Genomic DNA, 25,540 nt, shown 5'->3' on the forward strand with positions numbered 1-25,540 from the left:
TATACAAATCAAGACAGCCATTGAATCAATTTTCTGAATTCATTCAAAAAAAGCCCCTAAAAAAGTGAATGAACTATGTGGACACTGGCTTTAGTTATATTGCTGATTAAAGGGAAGGGTGAAAGCAGTTCGTATTTACCCTCACAAGGCAGCATTTCATGTCATGCCTTTCCACTGAATCTACTTGTTCATTGCTCAATATCATGTGTCCATCTCCCTTTTCCCCCTCCCCTCCCCATATACATGTATCAGCACATTCCCCACAGTCCTCTCTCAAGTATTCAGTTTCATCTTCTCTCCAAATTATATTTGCCATAAAAATCACCAATAAATAACGCTGAATATGACATTAAATTTTTTATCAATTTCCCCTCTTCTAAATTTACTTCATGCATTGCCGACATCTTTCCTCAATCCCCCTTACCCAAGCGAAATATTGTGTTCGAAGAGTTTCGTTGGCTGCACCTGACAAATCTAATGCCTTAAACATTACGGTTCCCGTTTCCTTGGATACAAAATTCATTGTTATATACTTAAATATTGGTAAAAAAAAAAAGGTTCAATTCAGAATATATTTGATGAGAAAAATGAGTGATTGTCACTTGAAATACGATTCCTCTGGAATTATATTTTTGTGTGGATTCTACTACTAATGACTCTCAAAATACATTTGAAGTATGTAATATACACACAGTGGGAAAATTTATACTAAAAATCAACACCTGCAAAAAAAAAAGTTATCTAAACAGAATACGACAATATATGAAAGGATTTCAGATCTGAATGAGATAGGATTCATTCTTTACCTGGAAAGCGTGGTGGACCAGTTCAGCAGTGGTGGAAGGGATTGGTACGGGAATTGGTTGGTTCAAAGTCTGGAAGGAAAAAAAAAACGAGGTAAGACTGCGAATGTCACTTCAACTCTGTTAGTCGTCTCAACAGCAGCTGTTACCTGGTACTGTCTGTTAAGAATGTTCTCAAAGCTGGTCTTATACATCAATTTTTTTTTTCAATTCTGGGCTTCCTGATAGGTTAATGGACACAAAGACATATATTACTTGGACAGTCATTTCACTTATTAATTATTTATTGATATAATGGATAACCGCTTGGCCACCAGAACTCTTGGAGACATTGTAACCACGGTGACTGCTCAAATATAAGCGTCTGCAGCCACTAATTTCCTGTTAGGCGGTGACTGACTGAAGTTTTATGACGTTTATGACAAAAGCGCATTTATTTATCCGACTGTGACCAGATATTTTTCCATTATGGCATTCAGTGGGATAAGAAGACACTGATTCCTGGACGATTGCCTCATTTATTATTCAATGAATTCGCAATAAGTGGTTTTATGAATAAACAAAGTGAGGTTAAAATGATGATATATACAAACAAAAGGAACCAAATCATGTAATAGTACATAAGAGAACATAAAATATAGATAGAGCTAATTATGGTGACAAATGTACATATGTTGATTTCACTGAAATGAATTCATTTTTCAATAATATTTCCATTGAGATACTTTGCACAAAAGCAAAATAATGGATTATTTACTTTACAAAACATATCAGTATACGTCAGAATTGAAAAGTTGGTACTGGGAAATGAGACCAGCTCATTTACTTTCACCGTCTGACACACACACACACACTCACTCCACTTGCTCTACTTTCATAAAAAGCGAACACCTGCTACTTTTCTCACTTACAATTTGATCTCAGAGAGTAAATGAATTGGAAACTTTCATCATGCTTATTTTTAAACTAAACACAAACACAAATTCAGCAAGAGAAATTGCACTGGAGAAAAGAGATAAAGAATAAACAAAACAGTCCAGTAGTAATGTGATCAGTAATCAGATAGTATTATACAAAGATTAATTATTATTTACGTGATTGCATAATATACACTCCTTGTTTTTGTTGAAGAACAGTAAGAAGATTCAATCTGGCAATTCAATTCTCCATAACATTTTACCATTTCCCCACATTTCTCCTAACATTTTTGGGAAGGGAAAAATAGACAAAACACAGAGAACTTGGGAACACTCTGGAAAACTTTATTCACCTGCCAGCTTGAACAAAACATTGCAATTAACAGCGACTTGAGAGTTTTGACTTCCTTGCAAGGTTTCTCATACGACAACTTTACCCATTACCATGGTGACTGACTGTACAATTCAGTTACATAAATATGTAATTAAAATCCCCCATATCAATCAGTCTCGTTTGTGTCCACAAGTACCAGTATAAGATGGAACACACTTTCCCAGAATGCTTTGCAAACATTGATCCAACAAAAAATTGGAATAGAGAGGTTTATATCATGTCATGACATCTATGACCTATGACCTATGACCTATGACCTATGACCTATGACATGATCCCTAAATAGTAACCTGTGTTAACAAAATTCTTCCCTTCATTCGATACTAAAAAACATGTAAAAAGTTTACAAACTGCAAAAACAACAATTGGAACAGAAATTTACGTGATTGTTGCAGAAAGTTTACAAAGCTATTTGCATGTTTTGGCTTTGCAGCTTGATAACACACTATTCACTTTTTTAATGTTGTATAAAACTATGAGGCTATAATTGTTGGATACATACTATTTTGGTATCGAACTTGAATTTAAAGCAAAACTCTATTCAAGCTGCAAAAACTACTGTTTTAGAATGTTTAGCTCTATTCTTATAATAGCCAAATAAATATATGCACTTGTGGAAATAGGTATATTGGGACAAAACTACGGGTTCATTTTGGTAGTATTCAGAAAAACTTTTGTTTTACATGCAAGTAACACACATTTTGCAAAAATTGTATGCTCTCACATTGATTTATATTAAATATGAACACTATGGCGATTTAGTGGTAAAATTATTTAGACTATGAATGAGGTGAAAAAAACAACAATTTATTGCGACATCAACATACTGGCTCAACTAGAACATCAACAAGCTATTGATGTTAAGATTGGACTTGGGAACATAACGTGTACACATCACCATACTGGCACAACTGGAACATCAATAAGCCATTGATGTGAAGATTGGACTTGGGAACGTAACATGTACACAGTGAACAAACAACATTCATTAATTTGACATAAACATCAGTTTCTTTAAAGAGAAAACACACGATTAAATCCACAGTGACATATCACACAACCTATACTAGGGTAAAGTATGAGAAGAATCAGTTGAAATGTTGGCTTAATCAGAAGATGGATGTTTCCATGTCTGACGACATCTTTCAACCTGTCATTTGTAGCTGGAATCTTGGCAGTGAGACACTACTCACCCATGATCTTGAGGAGTTATCAGAAAATCTGTATTTGAAGTTATTGGAAATGTGATATCACAATCTAAGACTCTATCCCTTATTGATAAAGAATGATTGACAAGTTGTCAATTCGGTCTTCAAAAATTCTAAAAATTATTTGATTTATTGAACAAGAAAATTACAAAATGTTTATAAAGAATATTACAACTGACATTGCAGCAAAATTGACAATACTGATATCCTTTCAGATACAATACAAGAAATAACCAATATACTTTGCAAACATCTGCACAAAATTTTGTATCAATTTCATCAACTTCATCACAAAATCATACTTCTTACGTCATCTCTTGCATAAACCTTCATCTTCCTAGAAATTCTAGGAATCATTCCAAATTGCACACGAATCTGCTGTGTGTAGTTTTTGAGTTTACGCCTTTCCATCCAAAAGCCGAAACAAAGTCACTAATTTCAAAAGTAATAAATGAGCTGGTCTAGGAAATGTAAGAGCAAAGCAACTAAAACCTGTAATTTTCCTGCTTCCGATTGGTGATACACACAAAACAAGTAAGTCCATTAGTGGCCTCGCTTACAATACACATCTTTTCAATTTGATACTACACTCTACGTATAGCTGGTTTTTATACACAATACCGACAGCTATGACCAGGCTAGTCTAATTGGATTAATATTGTGCAGAGGTTAAAGCCACTATGAACATCATAATACCACAACAGGAAAAGACCTTTAATGACTTAGGAGTCAAGATGAAAAGGGCCACCAGCAAGGTTTTTTGACAATTACCATGAGTTAATTCTCTTTGACATTCAGGATATTTGGCCACTTGACAATCAGTTATATGTTGTATAAAAACATGATCTTATCAACCCAGCTACAATTTCATCTTTTCAGAACTATTTTTAGTAATCCGATGGTATTACCATGTTGTACTTTTTTAAATCCGTTAAAACTTACTTTTCAGATCTGTGTAACTGAACCTCTTCAATCCTAGAAAATGATAAATCCATCTCAAATCCATGTCATCTAAAATTATATTATTATTTTTTCATTTTGCATCATTACTAAAATATAAATGTAAACAAATTGATCAATTATGGTTATCTGCTGATTTGCAGAGCTTTGAAGTCAGATTAAAATGAAAGATGTGCGTTTTTTTTGGACAAGAGATAAAAAATATCTCAAAAATTGAAAGTAAAACTAGCCCAAGTAAGTCTACTAAATCTGGACTCCAAATTGTCATGTTGACAATATAAAATATTGTGTAATGCATTTGACAAAATGTATAATTTCTTGGATATGAGACTGTAATAAAATCACGGTAAACCAACCAAATGAAATGTTGTTAATAGACTTAGTAACTCAGTATGCTCTACATGTATAAACTTACAAATTTTAATATACCCTTAATTTCCACATTTCTACAATATGAAGTCTGATGAAAACATTTCAAATACATAATACAATATCTATGTTATCGAATTATGTAATTAAGTAATCTAACTATGCAGTAAGAGTTCAAACTAGAAATTAGCTGGAATGCACAGTCACACCTATGAAATACATCGTGTACACGCAACATCCAAATTTAACATCTGTCAGACTAGCTTGGACAAGGTCCAATGACATCCGAATCGTTATTTGAGCCACGTTTCACTTATTTAACAAATTTGTAAGCAACATAAGCCTGTTAACCTTACTGACCCAACTCATTTGTTTTATTCTTCAGGAACAATATTTTACACAATGCAGTGAATCTCTGTAATCTCCGTAGATCAGTGAACACTCCAATCTCAGATTCTCATTTTCAACAATAACATCACTTCGTTTGAAACCATTCTTTATTCTTTGGCTAGGAGTATATTAACTAGTTTCACCACACAATTTAAAGAAGTATATTTGCCAAGTCTCAAATATCAGAATTTCTCTTACAAAACATGTCAAATTTTGTACCATTTAGAAACCACACAAAAGCATGCAATATCCACCATAACAGTATAACTGAACCCCGAGGATCCACAATACTGGTATAACCCAACCCCTAGGATCCACAATAATGGTATAACCCAACTCCTAGGATCCATAATATGGTACCTGTACATGTATAACCATACCCCTACGATATACAATAATGGTATAACCCAACTCCTACAATACACAATATGGTATAACCTACCCCAAGGTTATGTTTTACATAAGTGTACAGAAATCCTGAAGGCAATTTTTTTTTTAATTTACAAAATACTGTATCATTACTAATATATGTTCAGTACTGTACCAGCTTGCTAAATGTTTTGCCGTGGCCCAAGTGTGCACACACTTCAGTATACATTTACTACATGTATGTTCCTTCAGCAAATAAGTTGACCTCAACGATATTCTAGTACTAGTTCTTATTTCTATGTATAAATAAAGTCTTTGTCATTTCCCACTGTTCTGTTTCACTCAATCCTACCCCTCGTTCTTCCTAACTTCTTCCCCAACTCCTAGACCTCTTTTTCTTATCTCATCTCTTAAACCCCCTCCCCCACTCTGTCCCTCTCATTCTATCTCATCTACTCTTGTCTCTCTGCTTCCCCTTCCCCTTTTTCCATACATTCAAAAACAATGAAAAGATGAGAAGTAAATCGAAAGTCAAACTTACATTTTGTACTTCTCATTCTTTGAGTGGAAAGCCTTGCCATAAAGAAGGGTTTATCTCCGTACATACTGTATGACGTAATATAAATGTATGTGTATTTATATATTACAGTTGTAAGTGAAAGGCAAGACTGCTGACAGCTGAGTCTAATTCATCATTACACTAAAAGAAACTTTGATAAGTATGATGGTTTATATAAAATACTCCTACATTTTTTTAGTTATGTGTTTTGATTTTGAATTAATGTGGAATAATAATCTTAACGAGATAATTTTCTCCTTTCAGATCACTATTCACTTTTATATCTATCAACAAAGGTCAAAGGTCATATACCCAATGTATATCATAATATGCGCCTTGCAAAATATTTATAATGTATAGGTATTGTCATATACTTATAAGCTATTACTTGGTATTTACCAAAATTACTCCCGTCAGACATGTTCACGAAATTCTCATCTTGTGGTACTGTACATGTGTAATATAACATGGCTATAACCCCATCTCTTAATACCTTTCCCTTCGCTAAGGTATACAATTCTACTTTATATATTTTTCTTTCAGACATCTGACACCGTCCTCTTTAGAACTCAAGGCATCATTTTCACTTTCCTAGTCCTCCTTTTTCAGACTATTTCCAATACTCCAGGCTCTCTTGTGTTAAATGAAGAGGAAGAACTCCATAGTTACCATGGCAACTGATGTGGACTTCAATTTCGAAGGTAATTTTTTGAAAACAACTACAAGCCGGCGTTTCTTTGTATTTTTCTTAATATATCCGATAGAGACATATGGTATATGGGGTTAGTATTAGAATTATCCTTTCATAGCATACGTTAATGAGAACAAAAATAACAAAAGTTCAGTAAATAACAGAAAATTTTGTCCTGCATAAACCAAACGTGTTTAAACACTACATAACACTACGCCAACTATATTTGATGTACTATGGTACAGGATTTTACATAATCGTAACTTAAGGTAAAACGTCAAACATTACCAGATATTATGACTAATGAATACTTTCTAAAGAAACAATTTTAATTTCAAAATTAGCAAAATTCATTATGCGCCACATTTTGGTACAAAAAAATGAAATGACATTTATACCAAATCTACATTAAATTAAAATTAAAATTTCATATCAAATTTTGGATTTTGCTTCAAAGAAATTTTTTTGAATCTGTGAGTAGAAATTTCCATTAGTGACATCTATATAGCCACTCATATGATCAGTACTTGCCTGCCATTTCTGAAAGACATGCAGTTTTGGGGGCTTTTTATGCAAATTTTAAAAACAACCCTGAGAAATCTTTGAATTTCCGGGCAAAAAAAAGTTCACTAGCTAATGATAAATCAAGCTATCTCTTTATTACGGCAAAATATTTTGGGAGATATTAAAACAATTTAAGATGACATTTTAGAATGGATGAAAAGTTTCAAAAAAGCTTATGAAATGTTAACATTCAAATCAAGACTATGACCTTGACCTTTGTTGACCTTTCACGTAACAACTATTCAGCTGTCAACTCAAAGAATATTGGTGAAATCGTTCTGAATTGTATGTAATTTCATACGTGTACTATTATTGAAAAGGAACACAAAATGAAATTTGATAGTTTATTCCTTCTCCCTTTATGCTCACCTCTCCTGGCAGTGATGTACATGAACAAAGTAAGAATATCTCTCATTTTTCACTCAAAATTTGCACACTTTACCAAATCAAAAGTCAGAATGTCTCACTGTTCATTCCAAATTTCCCCACATTTTGAATAATTTTTATCTCTTTGAATCAAACGTTATTGCCAAAATGGTGGAATTGACTTTCATCTGCAAATACAAACAATCTAGTATTTCCATAATTACTATCAGATAATACTAAATTTTATGATTATAAAAGCAAAAAGTTGATAATGCTACTGCACAATTTTGGGACAATCATTCTGCAGTCTTTTACCTGTTGAAATAGTGACATCGGGAAATGCATACATTAGATTCCAGTAATACAGTCATAATGGCTTATTTTGTCCATGATGTTACTATACTGTGACTACGAAGAATTTGCAAACATTCCATGAGTCTGTAACTGACCATAACCCAAATCTCTATTTTTCTTTCTGTTTTGTTTGAACAGAAACTGAAATTCCATGATAAAATTAGATGCATATGTTATTTCTTCAAATGATAAACCACAACTGGGGTATCAAATAGTAGAAGCTATTTGCCGAGTTTAAATCTCAAAGCTGTAGAAAGTGTGAAATGTTCATTTGATGTTATATGATTTTTGTAGTAAATAATTTATGTTTGGTGAAAACCTTGGCATTTTTTAACCTGACGCTTGCATTTGGAAAGGTAAAGTTGGTAAAATCTAGACTCTACAGTCCATTACAGAAAAGATACACAGCTATAAATTTCTGAGTAAAACAAGAATATTCTCCAAAGCTACTCTACTGATCTGAAAATCATCCGTGTGAAAAGGTGAGGGAATATCTGTGAGGAATCGTTTTCCCAGTGAAATTAGAATGTCAATTCTCAAACCAAGTGGGTGTTTTGCCTTACTAGTTACCAAATTCATTCTACATCAATGATTCATAGGGTAATTGATTTGGAAAATGGTTTGTACAAAAAATTAGAACCAGACCATACTGCTTTTCCTGTTGTAGTGTAGACAATGGTGTAACATTCTATGCTCTGTTGTTGCTTTTTTCCATCCTGATCAAATTTCATTTGATGATAATTTTTTTGGAATGACTCAACTTGGAACTACTGGTGGTGAACAATTAATCATATATTATCTTTTGAAGTCTGCCTTAACATAGCCTGAAATATTTGTTGTGGTCAACCCACACTGTTGATTTGTCGTTGTATGCAGTACCTCACATTGCGTGGTTGATGCATTAACGGAATGATTAATACTGTAGTCAATCCATTCTGTGACAAATTCTTGTTGTAACAAATCAGGTCTGCAAAAGTTAACATCAATGTAGAATGCAAACAGCAATGAATCTAGCCTTAGAGCAATCTGTTTTCTGTTATCTTGCTGTTCTTGTTTCATTTCTCGCTTTATTACAGATACAAGAATTCTATAGACTTTCAACGTTTTATGTCGGAAAAAGACAAACATGTTGAACTTGCAGTGATGTTCAAGGAAAAAGTTTTTACCAAAGTAAGATCACAAATAATTCCTGGGTTTAAGTCATTTGCAATGCAAATTACATGCAAATGAGATAATCATTGGTACTTTGGATCTCAGATCACAATCTAACATTTCCAAAGAAGCTAACTTTTTTATATCTTCAACTTCACTAACAAAATCATGTACATTTATGTAATTTTCCCAGGAGTATCTGTCAGATCAAACTGATCCGAAAAGGGATCAGCTAGCTATGTAATCGTGTTTCAAACATATCACCATCTTTAGTTTGATTCCTAGACCATTTCCTTAGAGGGACATGAACCACTTTAACATTCAACTCTCATTTTTCGTACCACAATCTCTGCCTGCTGATATTCTCTGAGATTGTCCAAAAGTGAAATGGTAGACCAAGAACTCATCTATGCATACCAATCATGTAAATTGTTTTAATGGCGCATATCATGATAACAGTGGAGCCTGTTTTTAAAATAACTATCGTATGCCATGAATGCATAATCAATGTAGATATAGAGAAATTAGTGCCAAACCTGTCTTGTTTTCCTCATTTTAGTTGTTGATTTCCTGACATAAACATTATACTTTGTGTTGCTGTGAGGGCATGAAAGTTATTTGTCATGTTTTTAGTAATTTTGACAAACAATTCTGTGTTGAGACACACTTTGCCCAGTCAGACTTATTTCTGTCTTTAGTACATTTGTATTGATAACTGCTATCAACTTAGATGAAAAGTCCAGTCAGACTTATTTCTACCTTTAGTACACTTCTATTGATTACTGCTATCAACTTATATATTTGGGGGATAAAGTTGTACCTGTGTAAATTATTTAACTTTCAAATCTTGCAAAAAAAGGCATACTGTACTTGACTTGTATTCAAGTCGGCTATATTGTGCGAGGGCTTATGGGCAACCTCAGTTGATAACATCACATTTTAATATCCTGTTCTCTTTGTTTGTCTTGAGAAATGCAATGAGTTTGCAAGTTGGCAGAAGTAACCAATACAAGTACACTAAAAGCAAGCATAAGTCTTACTAGATTTTCCTTTAATGAAAAAAAAGTGAGAATGTTTTACTATGCCAAATCTCATCCCGTACACCTACTTTGAGATCAGAAAGTAACTACAATTCTAAACTAAAATATATTAGTACCAGCTTACGTAGACTATTTCTCCCTGATTACAAATGAAAGAAGTGATCTTACCAAAAGTACTTGACTAAAACTCAAGTAATTTCCACAATATGAGATCATCATGACGCAATTGCACAAAATAAACCTAATATATGACTTATGCTATCTTTGGTAAATTGTAGAAGATAAACTTTAGGAAGCCAAGAAGGGGCAATTTACGACCAAAAGATCCATCAAATTGGAATTACAATCTAAGATTACAACTCTCCTGTAGATTTCTTTCAATATCTTGCCAGATCTGCATTTTTTTAGTTCTATTTTATTGCTGTCTTTGAACTGTCAGTCATATCTATGAAATAAGTGGCACAACTTTTCGATTAACGTTGGGGATAACAGGATGTTGAAGGAGATGGCTTTTAGGTGTACAGCCAATCCAGGAGCAATTTGTTTGCCTTCCACTTGATAGATCTAATCAAAGTTAATCAGTGGAGATTTCTCTCTCATAAATGTGATCACGGAGATATAAGAATCATCAAGGAAAATAGATTACGTAGGTCGCCTTCTAAAATAGACCATAATGGGTTCAAAATGACAAAACTTCACCTGTTGTCATGGAAACTGACAAGGTCTTGACTTGGTTTCAACATGATAATCCATATCTCATTAATAAAATTCATTTTTTTTAAATCTTTGCCACATCGTGGTCAAGAGATGAGTCTTCTTTGGTATTGCTGGCAAACCTCTTTGTCTTGCACCGCACTTAGATTTGATGAACTACTCTCAAAGAAGATAATGAGAATTAAAGTTTGCCATTAAGAATTACAAATGTGGAAAAGTTGAAATTTACGATGTTTATCTTATACTTTACATCTACTTTATGAAATAAATTGCTACTTGCATAATTGATGTTTTGAAGTTACAAATCTAATATAATCATTATAAGTTATCATTTCTTGAACGTTATAATTGATTCATATCTTCAAGATGCAAGTTTCATGTTCAGTTATTCTGTCTGTCTGTCTCTGTATCTGTTTGTCTGCCTGTCTCTCTCTGTCTCTGTCTGTCTATCTCTGTCTCTGTCTCTTTCTGTCTCTCTCTCTATCACTGTCTCGTGCTTTCTATCTGTCTGTCTCTGTCCGTCTTTCTCTCTCCCTTTATTTTTCTCTCTCCATTTTGTCTTTCTCTCTAAACTTCTCTTTTCACTCTGATCTATATCTTTCATCCTTTCATCATAACTGCCATCTTTAGAAAAAATATCTAGACTTGAAACATCAATCATTTTACACATTTTTAGGGAATGCATTAAGAAAAGGTTTTAATTTTTAGTTGTTGTTGATTCATCATCTTTAACTTGACCAGTGGAGTAATTAACATTCATGATTTCGTTGTGACATTATAACAAAGTCATCTTTCACTTCCATCTTTAGTGAAAATGTCTTAATTTTACCCATTTTTATGGAAATGTATTATCACAGCTTTATTTTTGTGTTACTGCTGATTCCTGACAAAATCCACATCACCATGGATACACGCACAATGGTCCAAGATATGGACATTCAACTCTCGTAACATATCCATTAAGGTTTTGACCAAATTGATTTTAAAGTACTCATGCATATTGAAAAGAAAACGAAAAGAAAGCTTTGAAGCAGCTGTCTTTCCAATGGCTAGGTTGAAGATAAATATTAGTAGAGAAACAATTAATCATTCGCCACTTTGACATTTACTCCTTCTCCGACTTTAAACTGTCATTGATCTTTCTACATCAGTTACGATGACATTTACTTGTACATTGGTCACCGATAAATGATTTTATTCCTTTTTTTTCTCATCCCCGGGGAATTGCGATTGTCGATTTGAAAATCATGATAATGGCTAGGGGATTAATCAGCAGAGATTGAAATTATAGCCGGATATTTCTAAGTAAAGTTTTACTGCGTTATAAGCTGACATCAGAAACCAGTAATTGTTCAGGAAATCTACCAGAAAATATCGTTCTCTGTTTAACAGCTTTGCCTATCTCTTGAACTGTGTTTATTTCTAATTCTACAGACAAGATAACACACATAGAGTGTATGTTTTTATGTAACCACCAATTTTTACAAGCTATATATGTGTGTATATTCCATAACAGATATTAAACCAATATATTGCCATTAGATAAAAAAAATATTTATTTCTGGTCAGCGTGCGCATCACTTAAATAATAATAAAATCGCGAAAATCTTGAAGTCTCGCAAGAACTAATTCCAAAATTGAGCGTAATCGGAACCACACATTTTTTTATTTGGTGTAATCTTGTAATTCTTTGACATATTTTCCATACTATGGTCTGATTTACATGTATACTGGTCTAGATGTTTAGGTGTGGTATCAAAGTAAAGAAAGATCCTGTATCAGATAGCACTACCCCAGTAGACTGAATTTATAGTAACTTGTTTTAGTGTTCTTCTGGTCACAAGTCATAAAAGACGTGACGTAGTAAAGTTGGCACAAAACCCTCCAAAACATGTCAAGCAGCAAACTTTATTCTACTTGGCTAGTAGAGTGGAAAGAGTAAACAGCGATAGCAAATGTGTAAAACAAAAGTATGTGTATGTACAAACAGAAAAATGATGCACATGAACACTGTACACCCACCCATCTCCACCCAAAAAAAACAAAAACAAAAAACAACAAAAAACCACACACAAATGAAATTTCGTACATAAGCTTTGAAGAAATATTATAGCATGTTCAAATCTGAAGACGGAAAGGTCATTGTAGCACATGTACAATGGGCTGCTTTTTACCTTTTGGTGTTGCAGACAGTAAAAATACATTTGGGAGATCATTTTGCATCATTAGCAGAGATTTATAGTAGTAAATACTAGTACCTACTCAAGGCACCAATAGTGTCTTCCAGTCAAATTTTACATAAACCTGAAAATGCTTCTAAATACAGATTCCTACATGTAATGAAATACTACATTTTATATCATTATACAAATTGTAATGATTAAAACATTGATTCACAATTAACAAACACAACTAAAATATAATAATTATGTCGGACACTGATAATATGCCGCCATTCCAGTAAGACAACAACTGTAAATATAGGTTGACTTAAACTCACTCTCTCCCTCCCCCTCCCTTCCTCTCTCTATATCCTGTTGAACTAGATATTACTCCCCAATATTTTTTTAAGTTTCACTGAGTGACCCAAGGGCCTTATCACTATCACTCACGACTCGCTAGACTTGTAGTAACAAATACATGGGTCACAAGTATTTTCCGGCTGAATGACGTAAACTGGGGAATACATTTATACCTCCTCAAGCATAGACTGGATGACAATGTGGTCTCTCACACGGACGTACGATACCGTATAGGAACTAGACTACCTCAAGCCAATTTTATGACAAATTTAGAAAAATAATGGTGATTTGGAACATTAAATTGATGCTGGGATAATCTAAGCACTGCAGAACCAGTGACATAGATACGAGTTGTTGTGATGCAGTACATCTACAGTATAAAAACCGTATTTTTGTTTCAACGTTTTCAATCTGGCTTGTGTTTGGTGCATGTAAAATACCCTCACTTTCACAATTTGACAATCACCCCAGGTATAATCAAACCCAACGAAAAGTTCAACCAACCAGTTCCCTGAACATCACACATAATTGAGCACGTACATACAGTATCCTCAAACTAAACATCCAGTTATTGATACTACAAGATAATCAATACTGTACTGTACAAGGACTAAAACGAAAATAGAAATATATCGAGTGACCTACTACTTTTTCTGAAATTAGGCAAAATTCCAATACTAACATAATTTCTATGTATTATTTACACAGTAAATGTCTTTCCATTGATCTTACGCTACATTTAAGTCTTGACGTTCAAATATGACATACACATACATTTTCTCTTTGTCTAAAAAATCGTACTGTTCAAAGCACCGCAGATAATTTCTAATAGAATTAACATTTCCAGTTCAGTGACCAATCAAGTGTTCTGTATTGATGTTCTAATGTCTAGTGGATTCATCGTATTATTGCCATTCTAAACAAGAAAAAAAAACATGCATTTTCTTTATTTTACTTCACTTGTCTGCACGCATGAGCAATAAAGCCAAAACCAGAACTAGTACAAGGCAAAATTTGTCTTTGCATTTGAACTTTGATATTTTAGAATCATCAGAACGACTACTACTCATCTTCTCCATAATTTTGATAGGGAGAATTACATTTTATATCCACAAAAATAATGGACATGGTATATTTATAGCGTTACACTATGTTTCTATCATTCTTCAACAAATCATAGTCACGAACTCAATTCTCTATAAAGCCTGAAACACATATCATTTTCATTTTTGTTTTGTTTCTTTTTTATTAATTTTCAGTATAGGCTAAATATTTCACATTAATAACGGTTTACATGTAATCATTATATTTTAGTAAACTTGGATGTTTTTGTTTAATCATGAAATCATGATTTAGAGTTAGCATGAAAAAAATGGACGTTCATTATGCTCTTGAGATACATATTACAAAATATCATATTTTCTATCCGGGATTAATTATTTTAGGAAGACACAAAGCATTTCATTAATTTGTCTAAAAATGATATTGTCACTGGCTTCAAAATTGCTTAATTTATTAACCTGCAAAACAATTAATTTAATTTGTGGAACAATTTTCAAATGAAACCTGATTGGCTGTCAGCCGCTGAGATAATCACCTGATAAATGCTATTCAACCTAACAGAACTAGCATCATGTGACTTGAATTTTAGAGGGCAGACTTCAAATTTAAAGGAGAATACTGAAACATTCTGGTATCTCTCTTCAGATTTGAGTCAGAGATATGGTAGATACATGTACAGTACCATGATACTTCACTGGGAATATATCATTATATGTCATGAAAATGCATCCATGGCACAATTCACACGTTCTCCCCACTATAGAGAAAGCAAAATGCTAACACCATCCTTACCACTATACTATATAATACTTTCACATGAAGAGAAATGGCTGATCCCAAACTACATGTTATTAAATATAAATATGTCAAGAGTATGTTTCAATGTTGAAGACATGAAGATCATATTATATGCTGATAATTATGCAAATTATCATGTTATGTAAATGATTATGTAAATTAGCCATCCTTGCCATCTGTCCTGTGGAGAACACTGAACGTCGTGTACATATAATGTACTGTATCCGAACTCTGGAATATACTACACTTGAGCATGGAAGAGTCAGCAATATAATAAAGCAAACTTTTATATAAATCTACCTGAGAAAAAACTTCCAAGAAGCCTCGTCCATGCTGTAGTCATTATTATTTCATGAGATATCACAATTTCAGAAAGCAATTTCTTCTATAATCCTGGCTGTTACAGGTCACATGTGAGACATTTCGAACAAGGAATTTATCAGGTTGGCTGGCACCCATCCTCATGCACTTTTGCGGCAGCTTCTTCCCCCCCCCCCCCCTCGCCTCCCAGTCCCCTCTTCAACCATACTTCTGTGATTAAATGCACATTCAAATGTAAACCTCAAATTCATACAATAACTTGATCCAGCTGGACATAACTTGATAGTTTTCCTAATTTCAGTGTTGATGTTTTAATCTAAATATGAATATGTTATGTACATGTATAATCCTCAGTACCTAATGTAACGCTCAGACTGGGTGTAACAAAAGAATCAATAGGTTCATGTCCTTATTAGAAACATAAAGAGCTACTGGAGATGAACATTCTATCTTTGGTGTCAGTCTTTAAGTAAGGGGTATACATTACACTGTATACACCACAGTGGATTCGAATAGACATACTAACATATTAGCCTGACTCTAGATTATAATCCATCTCTCATCTCAAATGTCAAATACATAAATATCACACCGTTCAAATTTCAACATTGCTAAGAATAATCTTACTATTTTGCTACAAGAATAATTTTTTCTAAGATATTGTTGTCTGTGAGATTGAAAAGCATTTAGGCTGTGTGTACTAAGACTTGCTGACAGAGTGCAGGATTACGGATTAGATATATGTAGTGTGCTAGACAAATCAAAATATTGCAATATTTTCGACCTTACTTTTATAAAGTGACTATATTTGTAAACTAATCTACAAAGGAGAATGTTTCTTTTCTTCTAATTTTGTTTTCATTCTAATGAATATAATTCAATACCCCCTCCCTCCCCACCTTCACACACACCTTCACACACACACACACACAGACACACACACACACACCATTTTGATACTCCAAGTCTCAAATAATGATGAAATGTCTTACACATTTCATTTTTCACAAGAAATATATGATTTCTTACTTCTTTCAATTTTATTTCAAACTTACCTTGTATGCCTGCCTCCCCCCCTTTAGAAGTGGTTCTACCTGATTACCTAATTAAATTTATACATTTCTTTTTTTGATATTCAAATTAACCTAGCTGTACCATTATTCACAGGGAGAACAGTGAATATATTACAATTATTTCTGTTGTTATGCAAATAAAGCCAAACCATTTTTTTCTGGGGGTGTAATTTACTTTTGATGGAAATGAACATATTTTCTCCATCCATATGGAACTAAATTAAGGACCACTATTAAAATGTGTACACATCAAGAAAATGTAGCGCATACAACGACGATGCCGCATCAATCGCATGTCAAGTGATTTCTCTTCCCCCAAGAAAGCACTACAAAAATAAACCCTGAATAGATAATATATATCTGCAGTCACCTTAATGGGTTCTTATCTTTCTTTTGTCTGAAAATGTAATTTTAGCACTTGCTTTTCTGTCTTATTGTGTTTTTGTGATGGAATGTTGAATTTCTATTGGAAGCACTTAACAACAATGTTATTAATGTGTACAGTTCATGACGAGAATTCACTAGGGCCTTTGAATGCTGACTCCTTTACGTGTGTCCAATCTAATTGGAGATGTAATATGAATGGTTTGCCTCCATTCCCTTATTAGTGTGGTTACAGCCATCCACAGCTGACATGCCAGCCATGGATTAGATTTCAACCAGCCTCTTGTATCACCAATTACAGTACTTGTGAACAACTGTAAGGCAGAGAAGGGTCTTTGTTTGTGTATAAAACCAGATATGTGTATTTTGTAATGGTTGGTGATAAACTCCAATAGCCCATTGGTAAAACACAAATCTTCTGAACAACCCATTGAAAGTATTAGCGGCAAACACATATCAGTTCACTGCGTTTAAAACAAACACTTTCTAGTAAGTATAGTTCTATAGGGTGTTTCTTTTTGACAAAGGTTTTAGGTGTATGGTTTCTTTTATAGCTTTCCTTGTCTATTTATTGATACATGTACCCTGAAACCAAACTATAGCCTCAAAATGTTGACTGTTTTTAGTCATAACACGAACCAAGTCAGAGTTTACCTGAATACATATCTTACTGAACATTCTGTGTTTAGTTTAGCTGTTCACTAGCTCCTGGGGATTAACGCTAGACATACCATTCTAAGTATAAGGTTACTCCTGATGACTCTTGACACTACAATGCTTCTGACTCTGTTTGCTGAACTACAACTCCTCAACAGTCTGAAAGGTCCAGTCGTTGGTCACTTATGTAACCACTTGCTATCCCATAAGTGAAAGTAATGCCTGAATCATAAAAGCTACTCCTCCACAAGAAATTTACAATCAGGTTCATATACATACAAGTTCATAATATTATGGGATGGTTTCACATTGCTATGCAAATGACATGAATGACACTTAGCGGGACAAAATACAAGCTGACACGTTATGCTATAACACTTCTACTCAATAAGTCCTCTCGTGACAATGGTTTCAATTCTGTTTGGGTTGACACATGTCGGCTCATTTTTTAAAATCACAATACAAAATAATATGCTACAGAAATGTAGCATACATTAAATGTTCCTGGGTAGATTCAAATTTGAAATTGATAATCACACAAAAACATTTCTCGTAATCATTGCTACCGTTACTACTAAAAATTCACAGAATATATTTTTTTTAAAATAGGACAGACATTGATCTATTGATTCTTGGAACCAACCATGAACAATATATTCTCGATATCAAAAAAGGTTTTTTGGGGGTTTTTTTACATTTTTTTTTTATCAGTCCTTAAACTATTACTACACATTCTGTATCAAATCATGTTTTCACCATTTTTGCACCGAGGATGTGACTATCACAACTTGAAGTTTTATCACATCTACATATGGTTTCAGGCCATCAACATACTAAATTTTGAACATTCTTGGCCTTTTCCCACAGCTGCAACGCTTAGCCACGCTAATCTCATTAATTGTTAATTTTGTCTTATAAAAATAAATCATTTATGGTGGCCAACATTATTGGAAAATATGATATCAGAACACTTTGTCCATTAACATGAATCAACCTTTGAGGATACAAAGTTCTCATTTCACCATGACGTCTTTGTTACCATGACAACAACCAAAGCTTAGCATGAAAGTACGTATCCATGTTCCCCTTTCCAGGAACGGGTGCATGGACACCTAGAAAAGCACGCTATTTTAGTATTCCCTAACTAAAAAATAACTGATGCGTACCAGCATTTCGGTGACTGAATCAGGAAAGTTCACGCTAGGGTTAATCCGAGACTTATGTTATGTAATAAGAACCGACTAAGATTTTCTCAAGTATGTGTGGTATGAGCAGAAATAAGGATGACATCGGTTACATAAAGGTCTTAGTGTGGAATGTAGATTTTGTACATGTGGTATGAATCAAAGCGACTTCCACTGCACTACCTATTAAGCTGGCCCAGTAACACCATTTCTGTACTCAAATAAATCATTTTATTTGCTGCCAAGCTAATTTTAGATTGAAATCCATGTTTTTCTATTCTTACACTATCCATTTAACAGACAGAGACTAAAGTGTTTTGGAATACACATATGCAGTTCTAGATTACTGGATAGTGGGTAGAAATGTTGTAAGTTTTTTTTGCTACCGTTTTCAAACCTCTGTCATAGAGTAGGGGAAATATGGTTGTGATCTAGAATAATACTTTGCAAAATTTTATAACAAGGATGATTTTTTGAATCATTTGCAATTCAATTTGTAGAAAACAAATGATGACCTTGCTGTCCTGTGTTACAAACCTTTAATATCCCTTAATAGGCCATTGCAGACTACAAACAGGAAATTGTAAAACAGCGCCCTCGCTCAAATTGGGGGTATCATCACCCCTTTGTATCATTTCAAGAGAGCTTTGTCCCTTGGTATTCTATAGAAGTGTAAATCAGGGATGTTTTTTTTTCGTATTGTTCAGACATCATGGAAAGCAGCAGTGCTCTATGATTAACTGAGTAACCTATACCATGTATACCCCCAAAGTACACACAGACAGGAAGTAGAGCACCACCATGGCAAATTTTGGAAAGGCCTGGATAACATCTCCATATGCCCACAGACTTGCTGAGGTTGGAAAGCCTGTGCGATAGTAAACCCAAGACAGGTCTCTGGGCTACACTGTAAACTAATAAAGACTCAAAGAAACATGTCCAAACAATAAATTATCATTTTCTAAACCTTATTACACAATTTTTTGATGGGGAAAATAAATTCCACTCTTTACTATCTATCTCCTGGATGCCAAAGTCGTATGGGATCATCTCTAAAGAGAGATCTCAAGATTTGGTGAAGGACCGCACTAGACTAACTTACCTACTACTAATAGTAGATTAATATTACATACCAATATTAGTTTTAAATATGAATGCACATTCATGAAAAAAACAAATATGATTGAAAAATAAATATTACTAAGGGTAACTTAATAATAAACAAATATCACTCTAAGTTCAGAGTATTACTTTCTAGTGATTCTATTATGAATAATTTAAAATAGAAATCATAAAACGAAGTGATTTACATCTATCAAGGGAAATTATGTTATGTTTGTTATTAATGTTAATATTAGCCTCAAACATGTCGTTTGAGTATTATACGAATCCAATTTAGACCTATCATGTTTCACGTCAAACTGGATAAAATTTAGAGTATTAATGATGACGTATTTGTGGTTTATGTGCATACTTATGATACGCTTAAAATTATACCAAAGGTTTTCAGTTTGACATATGGATTATATGTGCGTGCATATGTGTCACCACATGCTTATGTCACTATGTTTCTACACGTATTGCTCCATAAATTGTGTTGTTGTTTTTTGCCGCTGTAAGGATGAAACATCCACTGACGTCAGACCTCATATTAAGACTACAACTACTTCATGTCCATTGCTTAAAAAAGCTTCTAGACACAAGATTTCAGGAAAAGAAATTCATCAGTACAATTTTTTTTCAAATGTGAATGTAGTCTACCTGCTAGACCTCTGGCTTTCTTCTGAAATTCAGGCTATCGCCCTCACTAGCGACCTTTGGTCATCTTCACAGTGAGCAGAGAATAGCCCAAGGGGTCTAGCAGTAAGACTAATGTGTATGTTGCCATGGTAACATTTCATGTAATAATTGTCAGCGTACAGTTAATACCAGTATAAGCTACAGCTACTGTTGATCTAAAGTTGATATAAATCTAGTAATATCACTTACAACATGTAGGTATCTTGCATATGTAGAGATTTCATTTATTCCTTTGATAGCATTCTATCCTGTACTATTACCATTACATCATTTGACAAGATGTCTATTGGGGCATGAGATACAAATGCAATCCAACAACTAGGAGATAATATTTTAAACTCTCTGATGTGTGAGTACCTGAAGGCTTCAATTCAAGTTCAATACTATAACATTTGCTGAGGATTTAGCTACGAAGTGTGTGTAATTTGATTGGCACTGCTTCAATATTATCACCCAGGTATCAAGAACGATTTGACCTTTGACATTCAGGTTGGTGCTATGACCTCACCAGACATTGTTCACAATGAGATTACATCAATATTACTAATATTACTATATCTTGAGCCTAAATCCATGAAGTGTAAGGAAACATACATCGAAATGAAACTATCAAAATAACCAATTCTCTGACCAAACTAATAAACTGATAAGGTTATAAGATAAAATTTCAACATTGTCCCAACGCCCAACATATTTTCTACCAAAATTTGATGAGTTCAATATTTTCAGATTCAATTTTTACATCATGAATTGTAAATTGTAGTCTGTATATGTTCAGTATAAGATTGGTTAAAGGTTGAACAACACAGTGTATTTTGTGAGAATGAATGTTACATGTAATAGACTCCATAGGTTCATACTAATAAAAAATTCTAATCAGAGCATCAAAAAATTTCTTGCAAGCGAATTCCAAGTGAAGCTTCAACAAAAATCTTTGACTTTCTGTATAAAATTTTTATTATACAGTATTTCATTTGAAGTGCCATAGTCTAAAAGCATCAGTAAGAGAAGCCTGTAGGTTCAAAGACTGAATGACATATAACATATTTTACCTTGCAGCCTAAGATTTAGTCTAGCTGATAGGCCTTGGGCTTTCTTCTCATAGATATGAGGGTGGAAATGACCATCGGTCGCCTTCACAGAAAGGTAAGGCCTAATTAAAAAAGTCATTTGGTCCCGGTTACCCGACCCCACCTAGTTTTTCACTGCTGATCCTAAACCTTTTTTTGGGTATCCCAGAGAAGAAATATTAAAATCATAAAAATCGTGAATTCTTGAAAGAAATAGTGGATGCAGAAACTGACATCAACTTAAAAAGACAACTGTTCTTCCAATTTGTAATGGCTGTACATCTGATGAGAAGAAACCAATAACACAGGGACCGTGGAAAACAATGGAAAACATAACTACCTGAACTAGACACTCACATATGAAAAAAAAAATTAAAATAAAAAATCCACCTACCCCACCTATTCTAAAATTGAATGTAATCGGAACCACACACATTGTTTTTACACCTCAGCAGAATAGCCAAAGGGGTCTAGCAGCAGGACTACCTAAGATTTGGAGTTGTTGTTAACCCTTTCAGAACTAGAAACTTTCACGCCAAAATTTTTGAACAAAAATTCTTGTTTCTCAGTAATTTTTGGAAAAAGATCAACTTTATTTTAGATCAGAATTCAAGAAATATTACTTCCCAATGAAGTAATATTCTTAAATTTTAGAAAATGTTCTTACAATCAAGTTTCTATTTATTCCAATGTCGTCTCTAGGAATGAAAGGGTTTTAAACTGGAGTTTCAGTCATGACCCATTAAAATCAGCTCTAAAGCACTGTCAATACAAACACTGGAAACCATAATAACACCAAATGTCAACACACTGTGTACATTGTTTATTTACATGTGTGTGATTCTGTAATCTTATCAAAATGTTGCCATTGAACAGAATAGGCAAGATCTGTGGCAACCTCTGACCTTAGCACACCTACTGTACAACATCACATAGCTGCACATAGAATTGTTACTCAGAAACGTAACAGATCCATCATACGACCAAGTTCCAATAGTGCACTGATTGAAAATAATAAATTGAATTCAGTTCTCTGATTGAAATCTGTAAATCTAAAACACGATTGTTTACCCTTCTAGATTACTGTACAGGGTCAATGAAATGTAAACAGATAAACAATAAAGTATAGATACATACAAGATTACAACTACTCCCCTGTTGACCCATATTTTGTGTTACTCATAGGTTATCCTTTGGTACTGTAGATATATTCGCAATGTTTGCTCTGCCTAACCAAATAATGTATGTACATCACCCAAAACAAATTGACCAAGTATTTTGATTTGACATGCTTGTACAGTCGTTGTAATTTTCACGCTATGTAGACAGGATCTGATTTTAGGAAAGAGTTGACCTTGATTCAAGGCTGTTGTTTACAGTCTTATTTTACTATCTGTTAATCAGTAAACCTCACTCATCAGATTTACCTGTATTGTTAATTTTTTGTACACCTTTCTGAAATTACTGTAGATTGTTTTTTGAAAATTACAAACTATTCCTACATACTATTTACAGTTGGCTGTTTGTCATACATACTTGTAATTTTCAACACCAAATTTATGTTGGTCATGTACATGTAAGGTGAACCACACCCAGTTAATTTAAACACACACATATGATATTATGCCCTATATTTTCATTTTGTGGAATGTGAAGACATAAAGTCATCCACAACACCACAAAAGATGTTTGCCATTCTGTAGAGTTTTTCTAACCTGGAGATTGTTGAAGCTTTCTTTCTGCACTAGTAGAAGTGGCTGCAAGTGAACAGTACTGACCTTTCGTTTAAGACTGTTAAATGAACAATAGCGACTCAGTGAGAATTCTTTCTACGGGTCAGTAGTTGAGTACGTTACTGACTGCACCCTGCAGCATAACAGGGTTAAATGCACTGACACAGAAGCAACATAACATTTGTATACAGCAAGCCGACCAAAAACTAGAACGCAGTCACCAGTCTTCGAAAACTTGTATCAACACTGCCCACTTCTCTGTCTTGTCTGTTCACATACAGAATTAGCACATTACAGTTCTAAAGTCCACCACATAAATTTCTTGTCCCAGTGTTATGGCTTTTTGAAATTCTTAACCTCAGCCATTATTGACTTGAGTTGCTGCCGCACATAAAGTTTTGTTGAAGTGCTTGTAAATTCTTTTAATTCAAAGGCATTCTGGGCATGCCTACTTAAACGTATGCAAACACCTACATTCGCAAGGAGGCGGCTCATTAAATACCTAAAAAATATAGGAAGATCTTGCGGTGACTTAAGGGATTATATTATACCCATGTACAATATAGATACCTGAATTGTAGATAAACCTCTGGAGTCTCAGATCTTCGGATCCTGACTGGTAAAGAATCTTGGATAGAATTATCTGGATAACTGCTGAGTCAGCACTTTCTTATCAGATTCCTGTGAACAAAAAAACAAACAAAAAAAATACTCAATATAAAAATTCACAAAAAATCATAATCATAATATTTGATCTTACTGCCCTATAATGCCAATTCTGTCCAAAATTTCAACAGAAAAAGCAAATAGTGTCAATTTACAAATCCACAAAAATCCATGTTGTTGGTTTTTTTTTCAAAATGTTCATTTTGTATATTATATTTTGTTTTGTTCATTGCAAACACAACATTCAGCCATCTTGTTTTTAGAACTCAATTTACATATAATACAGGTGAGATTAATGAAGTACACAATGCAATGGTACAATGTAATATATTACAATGTTAATTAATTCATATCAATGCTATATACATGTACTGCTACAAGGGGTGATTTTCTTCCATATTTCAGAGTATTGATCAGATTTCATTTACATGGTGCTATATATATATGACTATAATGACTGATATTCTGTTGCATGTATCAGATACTGGCATCCACCTAGAGGACATATGCACTCACTAGTTCACTTAAACAAGCCAATACTTATTGCTTATAGTGGCTGTTAATAATCCAGTATGCGTACATCAAAGTTTACAGATATTATATCTTGTTGTTTTTAGTGAGCCCCTGATATAAAAGGGATGCAGAAAATAAATAAATATCTTTCCCAATATATACGTGTTTCTGATAATTAACACCCTCTATGCCATTTTTTAAAACTGATCACTGTTCCTTTTCCAACCAACCATCCATGATAATCAAAAAATACAGCACATTCATAATTAACAATAAGATAAAATCTTTGATGGCAACCAACGATATGAAATTCCGTTGCCAGGGTACAACAAAATAAATAGCAAGCATTTATCTAATATTAAACACGCACACCCAAAAACCAACCAGAATTGCAATATAAATTCTAAAAATTTAATATAAAAAAGATATTACGTAAATTTCACAGCTGTGATGCCGATACAACAATGAGGAGGTCAGAGTGCCAGGCAATAGAAAATAAATTAGAAAAATATACGCCATTGTTATAGAATTATCATTTTATGGGTGGTACAAAGGAATTAATGATGGGAGAAAGACACCATATGGTTAAGTAATTAAAATAACAATATAACAAACACTTCATCAATATTGCTGCTATAGCATGCAGACTGATTCATATTCAAACATAATATATAATATGTATATAATTAATACGCCATGGTCTACTGGTCAACAATACAGAGGTGATCAGGATATCAATATAACTGTACAGTGATGTTTAATGTCACAACTCGTATCAAGTTCATACGAAACTGGTAGTCAACATGAAGTAGTCTTATTTTTATTTATAAAATTTTTTTTGCTGTTGTTGGAAGTCCATATCAACAGCTCCCTCCTAACATTGCTATCTCCATATGAATTGAAATCC

General features: G+C 33.6%; 1 protein-coding gene across 2 annotated transcripts in view; it reads right to left on the reverse strand.

The window, feature by feature from the left end:
• The window catches only part of LOC144447812 (poly(rC)-binding protein 3-like), a 108,131-nt gene that overhangs the window by 62,340 nt on the left and 20,251 nt on the right, over positions 1-25,540 (reverse strand). For both annotated transcript variants that reach the window (XM_078137902.1, XM_078137901.1), the window contains exons 3-4: positions 24,025-24,135; positions 807-875 (exon numbers count right to left, since the gene is read on the reverse strand). The gene's annotated coding sequence lies outside the window, so the exon portion shown is untranslated. The remainder of the gene's footprint in view (positions 1-806; positions 876-24,024; positions 24,136-25,540) is intronic.

This window comes from Glandiceps talaboti, chromosome 16 (assembly GCF_964340395.1).
Source record: "Glandiceps talaboti chromosome 16, keGlaTala1.1, whole genome shotgun sequence".
Taxonomy (NCBI): Eukaryota; Metazoa; Hemichordata; class Enteropneusta; family Spengelidae; genus Glandiceps; species Glandiceps talaboti.